Source organism: Equus caballus, chromosome 1 (assembly GCF_041296265.1).
Source record: "Equus caballus isolate H_3958 breed thoroughbred chromosome 1, TB-T2T, whole genome shotgun sequence".
In the NCBI taxonomy this organism is placed as follows: domain Eukaryota; kingdom Metazoa; phylum Chordata; class Mammalia; order Perissodactyla; family Equidae; genus Equus; species Equus caballus.
The window spans coordinates 149,871,746-149,892,864 of NC_091684.1; the positions used below are offsets into that span (position 1 = coordinate 149,871,746).

Genomic DNA, 21,119 nt, shown 5'->3' on the forward strand with positions numbered 1-21,119 from the left:
TATATAGATATACACACACACATATATATATACAGATATACACATACCATGTAATACTACTCAGTGATAAAAAAGATGAAGTCTTGCCATTTGTGAAAACATAAATGGACCTTGAGAGTATTATGATAAGTGAAATAAGTAGACAAAGAATGACAAATACTGTATAACTTCACTCATACATGGAATATAAAAAAATAAAACAAAACAAAAACAAAACAAATAAACAAAACAAAACAAATTCATAGAAGCAGACAACAGATTGGCAGTTACCAGAGAGGAAGGGGGGTAGGGAGGCGGGTGCAAAGGACAAAGAGGGCCAACTATATGGTAATAGACAGAAACCACACTTCTGCTAGTGAGCAATCTGTAGTATATACAGAAGTCTAATTATAATGCTGTACACCTGAAACTTCTACAATGTTATAAACCAATGTTATCTCGATTTAAAAAAAAAATTTCTTCAAGGGTCATATCTCCTCCTGAGCTGTTGATTGAATCACCTCCTACCACCTCTAGGATAGTGTTCCAGCAAGTATCTCTTCTATTACTCACATTTTAAGTCTCTTTCTCTCCAAGCGGTCCAGGCCACCTAAGCAATGAGCATATTTACATCTTATCCTATTGTAAATAAAAAACTAACGGAAGACAGCCTTCAGCTTTCCTTCAATGTCATTACCTCCTCAGGCTACGGCACTTTCTACTTACCACTTCCAGAGCACAGATGAGACCTGCTGTCTCTATCCTCTCAAGAGTCCAGTCATCTTCAACCTCTTACTGTCCAGTTTCAGCCCCAGAACTCTATTAAAATTTCATTCTTACTGGGCATGAATAATATTTATATAAAACCCTAATCTTCCCTAATCTATCTGCTGCATCTGAAATGATTAACCACTTAGCCTTTTTTTAAATCATTCTATACATCTTGATGACAACATGGCCTCTCTCTGAACACAGTTATTTTGACCAGAGTGGTCACATAATGGCAACTGAACCAATCAGTTCTGTTTCTTGGGAATTGGGAGTTGGAGCATAGAGACTGTCAGATCTTTTCAGGCATTTAACAAGAAAGCCACATAAAGTTGTGACCTAAGCAATCAACTTTTGATCTTTGTAAAAACTGAACAGTGAAAACATATTTTCAAAAGAGAAAGCAATGCAGACAGGAGGTCAAAAGCAGAAATGAGAGACTGCATAGCCACAGAGGGAGAGGAGGCCTATGTTTCTGATTGCTCTCTAGACCAAGGTCTGGGGCCATTTGTCTATGGTATGGTGAGATAACAGTTTAAGTAAGTATTCTTCTTTAATGCTTTAACAAAGAAACCCCAACAAGGTCCTTCACTGGTCTCTCTTTCCTTTTCAGATTTCTTTTATTCCCCTTTCTTCTAACTACCAAGTCAATATGTCTGCATCTATCTTCTCTTCTTAACATTAATTCCAATTTTTGTGTTAACTATTTTGGCCTGAATGACCACTAACATCTCAAATCCAATATTTTCAAATTCATCTTCACTCATAAACTACAACATTCTCTAAATTTCTCATACAGTACTAATGAATAAAACCAACATTCTCTTAGTTATATGGACTGGAACTCCAGGTTCACCTTTGAACTTCTATTTGTCCCAAACTTCTAACCAAGTCTAACTCTTATGACCCTTAACCTTACAATTTCTCTCAATCTCTACACCTCTTTTCCATTCCCAGAGCTACCATCTTGGTTCGGTCCCTCATCAATGTTCATTTGAGGTCATTAGCTTCTTTCAGAAAATAAAAATTCACAAAAAAATTGAACATTTTTACGTTGATCCTAAAATATTCCCATCATTGTACTGTACACATTAAAAAACATAACTTCACTTAATCCTCACCACAGACTTTACACGTGACTATTGATATGACTTCCAAACTGCTCTTCTCACCTCACTGATTGTACATAACTCTAGATGTGTCTCTCTTCTGTAGTACAAGTGAGAATTTTAAATTTTAGTGAATGTTGCACAGCATGAAAACAGACCAAAACTTAGATGCTTACATAATTAGTATCTTCCCTCCCTTCCCCTTTAAGTGTTAGATCCAATGCAATTTTCCTCACACAATGGAACTTCATTTGATTCCAACTCTTGGGTAAAAGTCAATTACTTATGTTTCAAAGCATGCAAGTAAAATGGGCGTGACACTTATAACTAAAATTAAAATTAGTGTCTCACTAAACAGAGCTGCAATTTCATCCTTTTCCTGTATCACAGAGTGCCTTTTAAGTAAATCTATACGGAAATTATTTCAAAATGCCTAATAGAAAGACATTTTTTAACTTTTTCTGCAAAGATAGAACACATTCCCTATAATAAAAGGTAATACATGCCCCCAATAAAGAACTCAAAATATCAAGTTCAGTTCTTTAAAAATGTCTCATATTTTTATTATGGAATATGAAATTATACATGTAAAGTCTCTTCAGTTTAAAACTAAAACATGCTTAGCATCAGCCAGCTCTTACCTCAAAGAGCATCCGGGAATAAATAATAATAACAGAAGTGGTTGGTAACTTGATCTATGGCAAGTCTAGGTGCTAGTGTAATTGATATAAAAAAATAAGAAATTAAGAAGGCAATACAAAAGTTTTACATCTCTAATAACCACAGGGATAAAAATATACAATGTCTATCTATCCAAATTCAAGTGTTCCAAAGCCCCTTGTCACAAACAAAGTTAAGTCCTTCCTCCCTCCCATAAAATCACATTAAGATTCAGACTCTCATTGTATCTGTGTTCATCTGTCCCCCTGACTTAGCCCAGACCCTTTACTTAGGCCTTGATAAAAGCTAGAAAGCAAAGACCCAGAAGAATGTTGTGGGAAATTCTTTGACACCAAGGAACCAGAACCCACTAATTTTTAAAAACATTTTAAAAAGATAATTTAAAAGTAATTTAGAAGAACTTAACCAGCGCTCTGAGTAAACTTCTGTGCCTTAGGAAAAAGCAGGACATAGAAGGATATCCCAGGGGCCAGCCCTGTAGCCAAGTGGCCAAGTGTTCCACTTTGGAGGCCCAGGGTTTTGCTGGTTCGGATCATGGGCACAGACCTAGCACTGCTCATCAAGCCATGCTGAGGCAGCATCCCACATAACAGAACTAGAAGGACCTACAACTAGAATATACAACTATCAACTATGTGCTGGGGGGCTTTGGGGAGAAGAAGAAAAAAAGATTGGCAACAGATGTTAGCCCAGGGCCAAAAAAAAAAAAAAAGAAGGGGTATCCCAGAGAGTGTATACTCTCCATGGACCCTTGATATTACAATCAAGGTAGTCTCAACTATAATATTTGCACTCCAACATCCCATTCCACCTTCAGAATTAGTGGAAAGATAATAGTGTGCATAGCTGTGCTGTGCCACACAAATGTCCCCTTAAGGACTAAGGTACTCCAACTGCAGAGAGTGTTGTGTTCATTGCCAAAGGCACATAGCTGAGCTGCTCCCTGAGAATGACAGTGGTCAAGGGGTTATTCCCCCTCCTCTGGGTCAGCCCACATCCAATGAATAATTGATGTGGGTACTCAAATGCCTAGCCCCCTTGTTTTAATACAGGGACCATCCCAACATTAGACCTTCCTTTAAGATTGCCTGAGGCCTCTGTTGCAAATGTATCATGGTTCAGCTTCTCCCTCTACCTAATCTAAAAGAAACTCTGCACATATAATCTCTGTGGTACAGTCTGTTTCCTAGAGAACCTGACTTAAGAAAGTTGGTACCCAGGGAACACTGAGGAAGTCATCCTAAAATGAGATATTTTATCTGGATCTTCTCTCTTGGACTGGCAATGAGGACCTCATCATTGATGTCATGTGGACAGCTGATAGCCTGTGGTCTACTGTAGCAGTACAATTGTTAAAATATCCACTAGTGGTAGACTGGAGTGTGATACTACTGCAAGGGAATGAACTCATATGTACAACATCTCAAGGTATCTGAGGGGTTGATAAGAGGAAGTGATTAGCACTATGGAATAGAATAGCTGTTGCTAGGGTCTCTTGATGAACTGAAAGACAATGAAAGGCTAAGAGTGATTAATCACCAATTTAAGGCTAACTGTAAAAACAGCAAAAGGCCATGTTGCCATATAAATAAATTCTCATCTATTGCAGCAGATGCAGAAAAAGCTGAGCACCAGATCCAGGAATTAATCATAAAAGTGGCAGAGCTCCAGAGAAGGTTTAAATCTCAACTTAGGCAGGTCGGCTATGCCAAGTTCGGGGCCTTAATTGAGAAAAAATGGGACTGTGCGTCACGTGATGGGGACATCTGGGTTAATTCACTTGAAACTCTTGAATCCTCAGATTCCCCTGAATCCGTGGATACTGTAAAAGTGGCCTACTCCTCCCTTTAGTGGCTAGTGCTCTATCCTTGCTTGTAGACAATGTAAAGGTCTCCAACTTCCAAGACAATCTGTGTACCCTCCATCAAGATCTACCACAAATACCCCCACGGACATCCAGACCAATAACTAGGGTAAAGCCACAACACAAACCAGCTGAGTAAATGTGGGTCTGTTAAGGAAGGAAAGAGACTGTATGTTGAAGAAAATACAGGACCTTACCAACATATATGCACCAATAGGAACCGAGAAAGTACTTATGAACCGGATTCTGCAGGTACTAAATCACTGGGGAGGTATATAAAGTTAAATAGGGAAGAATGTAATGCTATGGAAGCACTCTCCTATGATATTGAATTTAACACCTGGCAAGGATCATGGGAGACAGTATTAAAGCTATGGTGATTCTTGAAGGCTTGGAAAATGTTATGGTCTGTACCAAGTAGAAGTAATATGGTAAAGAGTAGAGAAAAAGTTCATAAGTCTCAGAGAAGTGGATGTACTAGAGTAGATATACTGCATAAAGCCAGAAAACTCATCAGCGTAAAATGTTCCATGGGAGGACACACTATCTACCATTGAGATAAGTAATGTGATGTTGAGTTTCTCAATGGCATCACAGAGTATCTCAGTGGTGGCTATCCTCTATAGGCCAGGGATGTTATAGAACTAGGTTTTGATAACAATGGCAATGATAGGATCCCAAAACAATTTAGGCGAGGTAGTAGCACTTAATTATCAGAAACAGGGTGGGTGTAATTATCATAATAAGTTGCAATGTTAAAAATGGAAGCCATAAAGCGACTTAGGGAGACCTAGGCAGATGGTTAATAGAATGCAGTTCCTAGAGGCAAGATAGATGCACACTCCTCCACAGATACTGTTTAATTTACAGAAGCAAAAGGAATCATGAATAGGTTATCAGAAGATTGAGGACAGCCTCCCCACTAAGAACATAAATCTCTTGCACAGTTTCTGGACTTGAGCCAACACTCAAAACCAGAACCTGATGACCAAAGGAGAGGCCACGTCTCCATGAAGTTTGGACCCCACTACATTATGACAAATGAATATGGTAATGATTCCCACATACCTTCACCATAGGGACCTACTTCTATAACTATACACAGGGGAAAAGAGAATATCCAAACATTTTGATCACTGTGAGACACAGTCTGAGTTGGCATTGATACTAACTGATCTGAACTCTATTTTAGAGTGGGGGTAAGTGAGATCAGGTACTAAATATAGTCTTAGCTCAGGGATGGCTCTCAGTGAGTCCAGCAGGTCCACAGACTCACCCAGAGGTAATTTCTTCAGCCTGCAAATGTATAATTGGAATGAACATATGTGGTAGTTGGCAGAACCACCACATTGATTCCTTGGCCTGTGGGGTAAGAGCTATCATGGTGGGGAAGACAGAGAGAATAAATAAACAAACATTATCATGTTCTGAGGAATACAGAGATTAGCACTACCCTTGAAGATTTAAGTGATGCAGGAGCAGTGGTCTCCGCTATATCCATATTTAATTCATGTCATTTAGCACCAGACTTGCCCCTGAGAAAGCCAGATAGATCCTAGTAGATGACAGTGGACTATCACAAACTCAACAAAGTAGTCATCCCATTTGCAGCTGGTGTGTAGATGTGGTATCTTTGCTAGAGCAGATGAACATAGCCTCAGAAACATAGTATATGGCCATCGAACTGGCAAATTTATTCTTTTCTATCCTTATTAGGAAAATGGTTCAGAAGCAGTCCACATTCAAGTAGGGTAGACAAGAATATACAGTCTTCTCCCAGGACTGTTTAATTTTCCCAACATGTACAGGGACCTAGATTATCTGAGTATTCTGAAGAACATCACATTGCTCCACTACATTGATGACATCCTGTGAATTGGATCCAGTGAGCGAAAAGTGACAAGAAGGTGAACAAGAAGGCCTTGATAAGATATGAGCTCCAGAGGAAGATGAATGCTATGATGATTCAGAGATCATAACAGTGCAGTTTTTAGGGGTAAGTGGTAAATATCCCCTCGAGAGTAAAAAGTAAATCATTGCCTCTCACATCCAAAGCATGGTAGCCTCTTCAGGTTCTGGAAAGTATTATAATCCATACTGGTTAATACTACTCTGAATAAAATGCTGTGATATGAAAGACTGACACGGTTAGGACCTGATTAACAGAAATATCTATGGTGAAAAAAGTCAACTTGTAGAATATATGGTGAGTTCCAAGAGAAGAATCACAATGTTGACCCCTGGATTCTGGAGCAAGGTCATGCCATCTGCACTGGAGACCTATACACTATCCAAAAAAATATTCCCCAATCTGCAACTGGGCCCAAATACATACAGAGCACTTGAATATGTGACATCAATTGGCTATGCTGCCAGAACTACCTGTCATGAGCTGAGTTCTCTCTGACTCACCAAGTCATAAGGTTGGGTAAGCACAAGTAAACTGCATGAGTATAGGGCCTAGACTTTTGTCATCCACTACTATTGCACCAGTGCCTCTCCCTCAGTGTGTGTGTGTATATGTGAGTGTGTGTGTGTGAGTGTGTGTGTGCGTGTGTGTGTGTATTCATTGGAAGATATCCCTTATGGACAGCTAGGAGAAGAAGAAAAAAACATCTGAACTTAGTGTATGGATGGGTTGTCTCAGCATGTGGATGCTTCAATATGTGCGTAGCCCATGAAAATGGACTACTGCTACACAGTCCCACTCAACATGGCACTGAAAGACAGCGGTGAGGGGAAACCCTCCCAATGGGCAGAATTTGGGGTAGGTTACCTGATCATCCACTTTGTGTGGAAAGAGAAGTGGCCCATGGTAAGAATGTACGTGGACTCATGAGCAGTGGTGAATCACTTGGCTAATGTCTCAGGAGCCTGTAAAAACAAAAATTGGAAGATAAGGGTCAAAGAAACTGAGGAGAGAGGCATGTGGATGGATTTAAGGGAAAGAGCTCAAAATGTGAAAACTTTTGTGTTGCATGTTGAGGCCCACCAGAGAGCATCCACCATGGAAGTAGCAATAAATAACCAAGTAAGGAGAATGACCTGATCAATTGTGGTTGAGATGGAGATTATTCATGGATTAAACAGCATGGGCTCCTTTTCACCAAGGCTGATCTAGGTACTGCTGCTGCCAAATACGCAACCTGCCAGGAACAGAGACCAATGCTGAGCACCTGAAAAAACAACATCTTTCAAGAAGATCGACTAGCCACTTGGCAGCAATTGATTACATTGAACTTCTACTCTGAAAAGGGCAGTACTTCATTTTAACTGGAATCAAAACAACTATGACATAGTAAATCAAAGCCCAGAAGCTTCTAGGCTGATAAATTTTTTTTTAAATAGGCTTCAAAGACACATTTGAAGTGCCAGCTTAGAAATGATACCCTGATAGGATGGGGTGCCATACTTCAAAATGCATTATATACTCTAACTCCATGACCATCACATGGTATTGTGTCTCCTATAGACAGAATACATGGGTCTGAGAACCAAGGAGTGGCCCTATTTATTATCATTCTTGATGTCCCTCTTGGAGTGTTTGTACTTCCCATCCCCCACAACTTTGTTCTCTGTGATTACAGAGCACCTGGGTCCCAGAGGAGGACTGCTTCTATGAGGACACACAGAGAAAGTGCCATGAAATCTTAGGAGATGATTGCCATCTGGTCACTTTAGAGGAACTAACTCTGATCATTAGGAGAAAGTAGGGATGAAATTACACTATGGGGACAAGGAGGAATATGTTTGGCACCCAGGTAAGCCACTGAGGAAACCCTTCAGAGTCCCCTGCCTGATTTGATGGTAAATGGATAAGAATGGCAAAATGACTGAGGGCTCAGACCCCTCATGGATGATAATCTGGGTCATCCCATGAGGGAAACCACCTAGCCCAGCAGAGATGCTAGCCATGGGTAGAGGGTATCTAATATGGGAGGTGTAGGAGGGAGATGATGTATTGTGGTCATGAGAGCAGCTGAAATTACAGGGGCTCTAGTTCATTCCAATAACTTTCTTCATGTAAGTTTCTCCAGGAAAAGAAACCAGCCAGCTGTTCCAGATGGTGCTAACTTGCGCTATGAAGCAAATGGGTTTCAATGGCACATAGGACAGACTGTAATGGATGCCAGAGTGTGGTACCTTCAGAACCGGGGTACTCATTCTCCTGAGTCAACCTCTGGAAATGGCCCTCAACTGAAGGCCATTCTTGGTTCCTGGATCGCTACAGATACAAGTTCACAGCTTTTCCATACTGTCCCTGAACATGCCCTAGTTTTGACCTTCAGGTTGCGTGACTCCAGTTCTACAAAACATATTATCTTTATTTTCATGGTATAGCATAAGTAGCAGAGGCAGTTGATGAGTAACAAAGAATAATAATAGTAGGTGCCATTTAATATTTGCTTGCTCTGTTCCAGGCACTATACTGAGTATTTTTTAAAATTATCTCATTTAATCATGGCAACAATCCTCTAAAAAATTTACTGTACTATTCCTGTTGTAGAGAGCAGGAAACTGTGGCTTGGCACAATTAAGTACCTTGCCTAACACCACAATTCTAGAAAGTGGAAGTGCCCACATCTGCATACTGGATATGAAACTCCAAAGCCTTCACCTTATATCACTATATTATACAGATAACCTGAAAAATATAAAAGGTACATACTTTTATCAAGGAGAACATAATTTGAATTTAAACTGCCTGATTATATATTTAAATGTACTATTGAATACACTAAACATAAACGTAGTAAATATTCTGCTGAAAAGGCCCTCTATTGGCATATTGTACAGAACTTAAAAAAAATCACTCTTGGTGGATCTTTATTAGAAATTATGTCTCCAAGGCAGAAGTTGTGTCTCCATCTCCAAGCTGTGTTCAAACATGGAACAGTGTTCTAAATCAAAGGTTTCCTAGCGTCTGATGGAGCTCTCAGTCAGTTGCTCCCAGCCTTGGAGCTGAGGGACACACAATGCCTAGCCCTGAATATACAAAGTTTGTGAAGTAAATAAATTTTGTTCCCAACAACCTGGCCCCTTTGTTTACCTTTGCTGTCCCACTGAGTCATTCCTTTCTCTGTCCTTAAGTGTCCAATGACTCAGGTCTTACTTGACCTACCACAACTTTCAGGAAACAATCTGATAACTAGACATGTTAATAATTGATGCAGCCTAATTTATTTACTTTTCTGGGGTACTTGGAAGAATTTTAGAGTAACAAAGCATCAATATTAGGGGGGAGAAGGATAAAGGTTGTTATTTTTTTTCTCCAAACATGAGGACTTCATGGCCCTTAAATCTTTCCAAATAAATAAAAACTACTTTGCTACTCCTAATACACCTAATCTATTTTGCCTAAACTAGTTTTTCATTCTCTACAGGTTCAAAGTCTACTGGTAGTAAAACTTAAATCCACTTACACACAAAAAGGGTAAGTACAAAGAAAATTTATAGTTGTGGAAGAAGGTGTGAGGTAGGAAAGATTTATGCATCTATCACTACTAAAAAATTTTTTAAATAAAATATTTTAAAATTTTACCATATAATACTTAGGTGTGACTCCAATATGTCCTTTACACACAAATATGAATAAACCAATTGAAGCTAGAGTTATGTTATCAATTTGTTGGCCATCAAAGGGCAAGACAGATAGTCCCCTGTACTCCTGGCTCTGCATTTCATCTTCCTAATCTTTTGTTGAATTCTCTTGAAAGCTCTATACTTCTTTATTTCTGGTCTGTCTTTCTTAGATGACCCCATGGATATATGGAATAATTACCTGCATGTTTGGAATAATTTAAAAAGTTCCAAATAAGTAAGGGAATGAGACACAAAATAGGTATGTTTTAATAGGGAGAGGGATCCCCCCCCAAAAAAAAGGATGGAGAAGAGAATTGGAGGCAGAGATGGATGAAATGAGGAGGCAGAGATACTGCCAGTTGTCACAGCTTGCTTACATTTTGGAAAAGCTGGCCTGTTCTCCCTTTATGAGTTATTTCCCAACTAAATCCCTACCTCATTACCCTGATAGGGATAGCAGTCAGGACCACAGAAAGAAACTTGAATATAAATCCTACAATTTATATGGAACAACAAAAGACCTTGAATAGACAAAGCAATCCTGAGAAAAAAGAACAAAGCTGGAGGCATCACGATCCCTGACTTCAAAATATACTACAAAGCTACAGTAATCAAAACAGCATGGTATTGGCACAAAACAGACACACAGATCAATGGAACAGAATTGAAAGCCCGGAAATAAAGCCACACATCTTCAATAAAGGAGCCAAGAATATAGGATGGAGAAAGGAAAATCTCTTCAGTAAACGGTTTTGGGAAAACTGGACAGCCACATGAAAAAGAATTAAAGTACACTATTATCTTACACCATACACAAAAATTAACTCAAAATGGACTAAAGACTTGAATCTAAGACCCAAAACCATAAAACTCTTAGAAGAAAACATACACAGTACACTCTTTGACATTGGTCTTAGCAGCATTTTTTCGGATACAATATCTACTTAGGCAAGAGAAACAAAAGCAAAAATAAACAAATGGTACTATATCAGACTAAAAAGCTTCTTCAAGGCAAAGGAAACCATCAACAAAATGAAAAGACAACCCACCAACTGGGAAAAAATATTTGTAAATCATATATCTGATAAGGGATTTATATCCAAAATATATAAATAATTCATACAACTCAACCACAAAAAAACAAACAACCTGATCAAAAAACGGCCAGAGGATATGAACAGACATTTTTCCAAAGAAGAGATACAGATGGCCAACAGGCACATGAAAATATGTTCAACATCACTAATTATTAGGGAAATGCAAGTGAAAACTACGAGATATCACATAACACCTGTCAGAATGGCTATAATTAACAAGCTAAAAAATAACAAATCTTGGCAAGGATGGGGAGAAAAGGGATCCCTCATACACTGCTGGTGGGAATGCAAACTGGTGCAGCCACTATGGAAAACAGTATGGAGATTTCTCAAAAAATTAAAAATAGAAATACCATATGATCCAGCCATCTTATTACTGGGTATTTATCCAAAGAACACGAAATCAACAATACACAGAAATTTATGTACCCCTATGTTCACTGCAGCATTATTCACAATACCCAGGACTTGGAAGCAACCCAAGTGTCCATCAACTAATGAATGGATAAAGAAGATGTGGTATATATACATAAGGAAATACTACTCAGCCATAAAAAAGATGAGATTGCCCCATTTGCAACAACATGGATGGACTTCGAGGGTATTATGTTAAGCGATATAAGCCAGAGAGAGAAAGATAAACACGATATGATTTCACTCACATGTGGAAGATAAACAGACACATGGATAAAGAGAACAGATTAGTGGCTACCAGAAGGGAAGGGGGTGGGGGGGGTGAGCGAAAGGGGTAAAGGGGCACATATGTATGGCGATGGATAAAAACTAGACTATCGGTGGTGAGCACAATGCAGTCTGTACAGAAACTGATAGATAATAATGTACACTTGAAATTACACAATGTTATAAACCAATATGACCTCAATAAAATAATTTTTTTAAAAAAAGAAACATTAATACAGCCTCAGACTCTTCAGCCCAATTCTTCCTCTGTTTTTCATATCACGACAGTGCCAGAGATCTCTACTAAAACTGAGATGCAGGGCTATTGCAGTATCACATGTCAGCACCAAGGACGACTCCTTTTAAAACTGGAGGACAGAGAGGCCGGTGCTGTCCATTGTTTTAAAAAAAAAAATCCAGGGGCCAGCCCAGTGGTGAAGTGGTAAAGTTCATGTGTTCCGCTCAGGCAGCCCGGGTTTGTCAGTTCGGATCCTGGGCGTGGACCTAGCACCACTCATCAAGTCATTCTGCGGTGGCATACCACATAGAAGAACTAGGATGACCCACAACTAGGCTATACAAATATGTATTGAGGCTTTGGGGAGAAAAAAGAAAAAAACAAAGGAAGATTGGCAAGAGATGTTGGCTCAGGGCCAATCTTCCTCACTGCCCCCCCAAAAAAGAAAAAAAATCCCAGTTATGCATCAGTCTAAGCAAGCTCAAACTTATAAAACATGTAAATCAATGGACTGATACTTTCTTTAGAAGATTATTTAGCTCAATTTCCCAGAAAACAAAATGCCAGTTCCCTAGTGAATTTAACATTGATATTAGCTTGCAGATATTTTGGAAACCCACATGGTATATAAATTAAGAAACACCTGAACGCACAGTCAGAAATAATAATCCTCCCTGTGGTTTGTATTTGGCTGTGTTTATGTTCAACAGCAAAAAAGAAGAAAAAAGGAAACAGGTTTTACATGGCATAATAAACAAAACACAAAAATCCTTATGTTTGCCAAAGAGGAAATCTACACATTTAAGGGCAAAATAGGCAAAGCATGAGGAATTAGAGTTTTAATTTAAGGTCATTGCTCTGCCTTAGTGCCTTTAGAATTGTTTGGACTAGTGATTTTTTTTTCTATTTTTATCACTGAATTTCTTATCAGGCTATTATTTCAGGCAGAAACCAAGAAAGATTGCCATTTTTTTAAACAATTAAGCAGTGCTTATTAATCAGAGTTTTCCAAGATTGTAGTTGAAGTTGCATAACCTTGCCTTCATTGATAAATGCAAATTGAGCCATAGTGTTCAGGGAAGAAATATCTGATCACAATTTGGAGGGGAAGTGTTTAGTTAACAGATTCCAAAATATAGAACAATACGCTGACATTAGAGAAACAGCTCAATTTACTCTTTAATGTTCTACTCACACCAAGCATGGCATCTCTCTCTGTCTTCTCTCCTTAATAAGGTTCTAAGTCCCTCCTTTGGAAAACTATTCCTTGTAACCCTAGTACCCTAGTACCTACATGGTTTTATACACAGAATAAGTTACCAGTGAAGATGAAGAAGTGAAAAATATATTCAAGCTATAAATTTGGTTTTAATTCAAAAGCTTTAAAAAATATTGACATTATGGAGATAGCAACAGTTTATTCGTTCACCCAACAAATATTTATTGAGCTCCAGCTATGTATTCTAGCCTGTACTAGGTTTGGGGGATACACTGATGAGCAAAACAGCAATAGTCCTTGCCCTCTGTAAGATCAGAATGAACAGGGACAGTTATTTGAGAAAGCAATTTCAATAAACAAGAGTATTTTCTTTCCAACCATTTCCACCAAAAGGTTACTCTTTGATGCCTACTCTATGAAATTCAGACCTTTCAACAGCTTTACCCCTCACCATATATTCTCTGCTCTAACCCCAGACGTCTCTTTACCTCTTGCATCGAACACAATGTACTTTCATTTCCTCCTCACCAGATCATCACAGTTGCAATGTAGAATCCTACAATTCATTCCTTCCATTTGTAGTTCATATTTAGCCCACTTTCACATTCACTACTTTGGCAATCTCCCTTAATTCACCTCTTGTATAGTAATTTGTGTTCAGATTTCCCTCTCCCAGTAGATGTAAGGGCTTTTGAAGGCAGGTCCTCTTTTCATTCATTGTCACATTCTTTCTATAGAGCCTAGCAAAGTGTCTGAAGGCTTCTTAAATATCAACAAAATCAGCTTTCTGCTGTCGTCTCACAACAACTTTATTTCCTTTGGTCCCACGAGCATCCCTCTGCCCAGAATATTCTCTCTGACCAATAATCATAATCTATGCCCTCCTCTCTTCTTTAAAATATCAGGAAAAACTCTTCTGAACATTATCTTTTGTTATTAATAATGTCAAACACAGGAAACTCTGTATTGTATCCCATCAGAACCATTTTAATCCACCAGGTTTCTTTTTCTCTGAAACTAATATACGTAAGCATTCTACCTGTTTTGCAGTGAGGAGAACAATGGCACAAGACTTGCCCACAAGGAGCTCACAATCTAGTGAAGAAAAGAAGAGAAGGCAAGCACTAAAATTCAGTCCATACTAGATGGTGAGGGAGAGGGGCATTGGGAAAGCCAAGCCTTTCAGTCTCTGCACAGGTAACCACATATTAAAACCACATAGACACATCTTGTCTGAAGTTGAACTTGCTTCACTTCTCCTGCAAAAGCTGCTCACAGCTCTGTAATTAAGCCAGAAGGAATCCCCTAGACTCCAAGTGTTTTATAGCTAGTCTAATTAGGACAAAGGCAGCAGCTCAAGAGGCAGAATATACCTCTCAATCAGAAAGGTACAGGAGATGTCCCTCAGGCAGCCTAAGGCATACAGCAAGAACAGACAATGTAAACATAGTCACCTCAGCGTGCTGGGATTTCTGAAATGTGGGTTTTGTGGACATGTTTCAAATCCAAGCTTGCCTTTCGCCTGTTATCCATGACACTCCTGCCCCACCTTCTTCCATAGCCACCTGCTGTGTCCTCAGGAGCCAGAGAGTAATTTCAGTAGTGATCTAACCAAAATGTAATTAAAATAAACCTGCCAGTACTCAGAAATACGAAAAATGTACTGTCTTTCATGCATATGGTTGAGGCTCCAGTTTCTCTTCAGGAGAATGCTGGCTTTGAATTGTTTTTCTGGGAAAAGAGATGGATTTTGCACAATAATAATTCCTTTTCTATTCTTCTTTATGAGTAAATGTATTCCTCTTACAAGATGATGTGTTAAAATCCAGGTCTGTGATCTTGGGACAGAATATTTCCCTAAGTGCTGATATTCAATCCACACAGGAGTTAACATACTTTCAAAAGGTCATTTCTACTACCTCCCACACCAAATAAATAGAATTCTAATTACCTAGATAGTTATCCTGTATCATCAACATTGTGCTATTTAACTAAATAGCAAATGCCTATTTATCCAAATATATACTTACCAACTTCAAATACTTAAAAAGTATTAAAGACCAATTATGCTAAATATAATTTAATATTTTATATTATAGGAAGCACTAAGGGGAAGCCTTGAGAATCTTCCACGACATCATAATGAATATATATTGCTATTGTACAATATAGACGACATAAGATGATGTCTTAACTTAATCTATAAGCCATCACCTATAAATATCTACTATATTTATCTTTGTTCAAAAGCTACTGCCACAAATTAGTTAATTGCTCACTAATGTTTGAATTCTTGATAAATAGGAGTTTATAGTATCTCTCCATTAGATTTTAGATTTCTTGGTTTTATCACTCATTAATATTCACAGACATACAATAACAAATTTCTTTGCTTTAAAATATGAAAAGACTTTACTTTTTGGTACATTTCCATCTGGCATTAAGCAGTACAGTAAATCATCTGTCTTCTAGGAATTTTAGATAGCTGAACTAAGAGACTGAGTTCACAATGAAAAGAGGGATAATATGTAGACTAACTGTGAAATCATTGAAAAACAGGCATCTAGAAACTGTAACTACTTTGATAAGTACTTTCTTGATGCTCCTGTAATTTTTTTTTTTTTGCAGGAAGACTCAAGCATAAATCTTTATTAATCATTTTCTGAAAAATATGGAATGCTTCACGAATTTGCGTGTCATCCTTGCGCAGGGGCCATGCTAATCTTCTCTGTATCGTTCCAATTTTAGTATATGTGCTGCCAAAGCGAGCACGCTCCTAGAATTTTTTAAAACCATATCTAGAATCTTATAATTCTACTTAAATTTGACATCTAAAATTTGTGTCACGTCTTGTGGACTTTTTAAATTTTCTGCACTCTAAGAAACATCTCCTCCATTCTCGTGGAAGGAAGTTTTATCTTCCAAACCAACAATCAGCAAATAATATCTTGTGGGTAGGACCTGAAGATCAGAGAACTGGAACCAACTATGAGAGAAATTAATCAAGGCTTATAATGTCAAGTGTCTTAAGAGAAAGGTAATATAAAATCTAGAAACTGAGAAGTAAAGCTTACAAAGCCAGGCTCAAGCTTTCTCTCTAGATTCTAGAATTGACCATATTTTGCCACTTGTAATTGACATCCCCTCCTCTTACCATCATTACTGAGGAATTTAGAGATTTCAAGCTCAACCAAGGAATTCAAGGCAGATTTTGCTCAGATTCCTCATTCACTCTTTTCTGGGAAATTTTCCTCCAACATGAAATATCACAAGTGAAAACACCTGTCTATAATCAGCCACATTGCCTCCTATTTCAGAATAAACAGATGCTCTAAGAATTCCTTCTAGAATACTAAAAAAGACCATTAGGAATTCGTTGGATTTCTTTCCATAATTGTGGCTATTGCTGAATCCACTGGGAGCTAGAGCCACAGAGCAGAAGCTAGGGTGGTAAAGACCATTAACACAAACACAAGTTGGATGTGCTACAGGACTAAATAGGAGAGAGGTAGACCACGTTCTAGATTATCAGCTGAAGTTAAAAGGGGAAGATTTAGATACAAGGAAACAAGGGAGGATATGGGACATGGAGCCAATGAGGAAAGTACTGTTATTAGAAACACCAAGCTGAAAAAGTAGTATCTAGTCACAGCACCCTGGTCAAGAACAAGAAAACAGACATTATCGTGAGTTGACACCGACCTATAATGTGACATGACTCTGACTAAAGTAAAGTCAGGCAGGTGGCTCCCTGTTATTAATTGTTCATCTTCCACCTCTCTTGAAGTACACTTCTTATGCCTTTCCTCTTGTGCCTTGTGGTTGTGTTCATAAGCTGCATGGGCACTAGATCTTGACGTGTGTCATACAGTTACTGAGAGCCTCTAAAGCCAGAGCTCTGAACAATGAGAATAAATCACAGTCACTTGTTACACACTAGTCTCTCCTCTTGTTCCCAGAAGCATTTTACAGTGGTAGACTCTCCATGAAATCCATCTCAGCTATACTATGGAAAGTCATTAAGATTTGCTGCCTCATAATACTATGGCAAACACTCATAAGAATATTGGAATCTCAGGGCCCTTGATTTCATCAAAAACAGGGTGTTCAAAGCTATTCCAATCTGTTCTAAATGTAGTTGCTGAGGTAACTACTATCTTAAATCATAGCAGACATTTGAGTTTTTCCTTCTTTTTCATGTTTTTCTTTTTATTTCCTACTTTGTATATCAGCCTCTCTCTTCCCTTACTAGTCTTTTCTTTTAATAACTGATAATATTATAGAATTCAAATTAAATATAAAAGCAAACAAATTTACTGAGTATCCATCTTCTATATACAAGGTAGTGAGGAATATGAACATAATAACTACAATTAACAACAGCCCATATTCTTTGGGCACTTAATCTATATTATTTCATCTAATCCTCATGAAAACTCTGAAAAGCAATACTCTTTATGGTGCCATGATTTTCTGGTTGAGAAGTTAAGATGCAGAAGTTTTAAGTAACTTGCCAAAGTTAACTCAAATACTTCACTTAATGGATTTATAGTGTTGCTAGGAATTTTTTTTAAGTTACATGCAACAATAAAGATTTAAAGTATAGGTCAAGACCAAAGGATAAATCTCATAAGAAAGTATACATGTGTTACTAAATGAATTGTGCAAATAATTTAGTAATGAAAATTGTATGAAATTTTACTATTTGGAAACTGAATAATCTGTGTAATTGGGGCAGAGATTGGGTAAGGAACTAGAAGAAGGTAAAGCTGGAAAGGCAGTCTGAGATCTGCTTGTGAAAGGTGCTTTAGCCACACTAAAATATTTTGGGCTTTATCTTATATACAGTGTGGTGTCCTTGAAAGTTTTTGAGCAGGCAGTAACATGTGCCATGACCAAGGCATTTTTTAGGACAATGAATCTGGCAGTAGTATGCAGAACAGACGCTCCGATGAGAGGCTCATAATAGAACAATTGGAAGGCCAGAGCAGAATTCTAGTCATGAAGTGACAAGAACTTGAAGTAGGATGGTGCCAACAGGAGGAGGAAAGAAGGCATGGCTGGAAACAATGTATAAAAGAGAAAACAAGATTTGATGAGTCCTAATTGAATATGGAGTACGAAGAAGAATAAGGCAATGTGGATGACTTGAGATTGAGCCTGAGAGACTGAGGAAAATCAGGAAAAAGAGCTGCTTGGGGGAAGCTAGAGGAGTTGAATCTCTTGACTTTGGTGAGATGTGTTGGTATAAAATTCCTCAATGAGGTAGTATAGGCCACTAAAGAAATTCAGCTCATCAAGATAAAGAGTAGACAAAGAGGATCAAGGGCATGCTCCTGCTCAAGGTTAATGGAGGGAGACATCAATTTCTTGTAATTTGCTGTACCTATTTAGACAAGCTTTACATGTCTTATCATGTACTATTTAAAAAAAGATGCTCTTCACCTCCTGTCCAGTAATATTATGACACTTTATTGGGTAATTAAGCATGATCTTCTAATCCTATGGATTACTTGCTAAGAAGTAACTAGAATTAAATTTTAATTTTTACATATATGAAATTAATCTATATATTTTGCCTCCTTCCAATCAACTTCCTTTGAAATTAAGAAGGAAATATGAATTCTCCTTTGGGTTGAGAAGCTTTCCTAGTTAAGTCTGCCCCTTCAGCCATGAGCAAGCCCTGCAATCCCCTGCTTTCTAGCATGTTCTCATGAGTGTGCCCATCCAAAAGGGAAGGCAGCTGGAAGTAGAGAGAGTAATTCTATTCAAATGACTACAGTAGGTACATACACTTTATTTTTAAAAGCTCTCAATAAAGCTGTTCTATGAGTGACTCTAATAAGGCAAGCAGCTAAGTACCCAAACACCATTTGTTTCTTGTAAGAAAATGGCAGCATTTCAACATCTATCAAAGATGCAGCAAATATTTTATGACTCACAAATACAGGGCCTTATACAAAATATGCAGTTACATGGAATATAATTAAGCCAATACTTATCATTGCCTAGTTGTGTGAAGGAAAATAAGTTGACAAATTTCTTAAAAGTTCTAAAAGGGTTAATACTGCTTCCTCAGCTGGTCAAGCAGGTAAATGATATTTACAAACCTCTAGCCTCAGGAGAAGCAAATCAGAATGAAGTAATTCTGTAGCTACATTTCAAATGGAGTCAACACTATAGAGTCTGCATGATGTAGATCTTATAGAATTTCTGAGTCTGAAAACTGAGTCTTCATGAGCATCAAAGCAATAGTCTTTTACAGATGAGAAAATCAATGCTTAGAAAATGACAGTCCAAATTTGCCCAGACAGTTGCAGACTGAGCCAGGATTTGACTAGTTCCAGTATTTTCCACTATAGCAAAAAGCACTGGACTTCTGTTGGAAAGTGTGAATTAATTCTCTATTTTTATCTGATTGGCAATTTTTACTAAATAGTTCTCATTGATAAGCAAAGCAACTGTTTAGGTCTTTCCAGTTATATGCCACTTAACAGTGACATGATTCCAGCTTTTCTAAGATAAGGTCAACAGTGTGCCCTCAGAAACATACCTCAGTGACTGAGCCTAGCTCATCAGCTCTTCCCACCTGTAAAATAGAAATCATCATCCCTGTCTGACAGCTACTCTTTTTTTTTTTTCTTTCTTAGGTTTAATATGCCTGGAAAATCTACGTCTAGAGTATGTTATTTGAACTTATAAAACACATGAAGCAAATTTTATTTTCATGTAAAACACTTTCTCTTTCTATCAAAAAGACACATCGCACCCAGCTTCTCAAGAGCCTGAATGCTCAGAAAATAAAGTATGTTTTACTCTGAACACAGGACTTGGGCCAATGGAGATTGGCTGCCGAGAATAGAGACAGATTGATGGTGGGGCTTTAAAGGTCTAAGAGAGACAAGAAAATATTCTAGAGAGAAACTCATCTTCTCTGATTGCTTTTTTAAATACTTTGAAAATCCTGAGTACAATTCATAATGTTGACTATGCTAACTAGCATTTATTTCCTCAAAATACTTTCTGAACTGTCTACATAAGAAAAATAATATAAAATCTTCTCCAATATCAAGATTGTAATAATTTCTACATGCTGAGACTAAACTATACAGGATAACTAGGATTTGCAAGAGATAGGAAACATTATGTCTCTTGGATCACAACCAGTTTCACAAGAGAAGGAGAAATGATTCAGTGTGTTTTCATTTATACTTCTTCTCTGGAGGACTTTTGATCTAGAGTTTAGAACACAGCCTGTCCTCCTAACTATGTCTTAAAAGACTACAAGTGGAGCAAACGCTGCTGTGGTATCCGTTATCTCTGCAGAGATTACAGAACAGGGCACTCAGTCTTCTGCATACTCAAAAGCTACAGACTGAGAGGGCTATTAATAAATCTCCCCTCCTCTTTTTCAAGCTGGAAGGGGATTGGAGCTTAGCCATCCAAGCTCAGAAAACTTAAGATCCAGAAAGGATTTGTATCAACAACAACAAAAGATGCAAATTTAATTCCTTGAATTTGCATTATTGCGTGAGAGATATTATTTTAATGTATCTTATCAAATAAGTTGATAACAGGTATAAACAATAATACAGTTAGAAAGTGACTTTCTACCTGTAAAAATGTATTTTAGAAACAAATTTGGCATGTATTTAAAATTCCTAAAGCTCCCAGCTGAAATGCAGGAATGCTTTTCTCAGGTGGCAAGGTGATTTTCACATTTCAAAAATTCTGGAGAAAAAGTCCTTCCGTAGTAAAGACTGTGGAATGGAAAGAATGAATAACAGAAACTGATGATATTAAAACTGGAAGACAATGTACAGGTGGCAAAATGTCTCAGAACACTCACAGTAGGGTTTACACATTTCATTCGCTGAGTAGGTCAACAGAAATGAAAGTG

General features: G+C 37.9%; 1 protein-coding gene and 1 non-coding gene across 7 annotated transcripts in view; both read right to left on the minus strand.

Annotated features, from left to right (window-relative positions):
• Positions 1-21,119, minus strand: part of UNC13C (unc-13 homolog C) — a 557,967-nt gene that overhangs the window by 533,658 nt on the left and 3,190 nt on the right. For 5 of the 6 annotated variants that reach the window (XM_070236405.1, XM_070236396.1, XM_070236392.1 and 2 more), the window contains exon 2: positions 7,178-7,275. The exons of the other annotated variant lie outside the window; for it this stretch is intronic. The gene's annotated coding sequence lies outside the window, so the exon portion shown is untranslated. The remainder of the gene's footprint in view (positions 1-7,177; positions 7,276-21,119) is intronic. 6 annotated transcript variants of the gene reach the window in all.
• On the minus strand, positions 15,885-15,991 carry LOC111769813 (U6 spliceosomal RNA). The gene has a single exon (XR_002802622.1). It is a non-coding gene; the product is annotated as a U6 spliceosomal RNA (small nuclear RNA).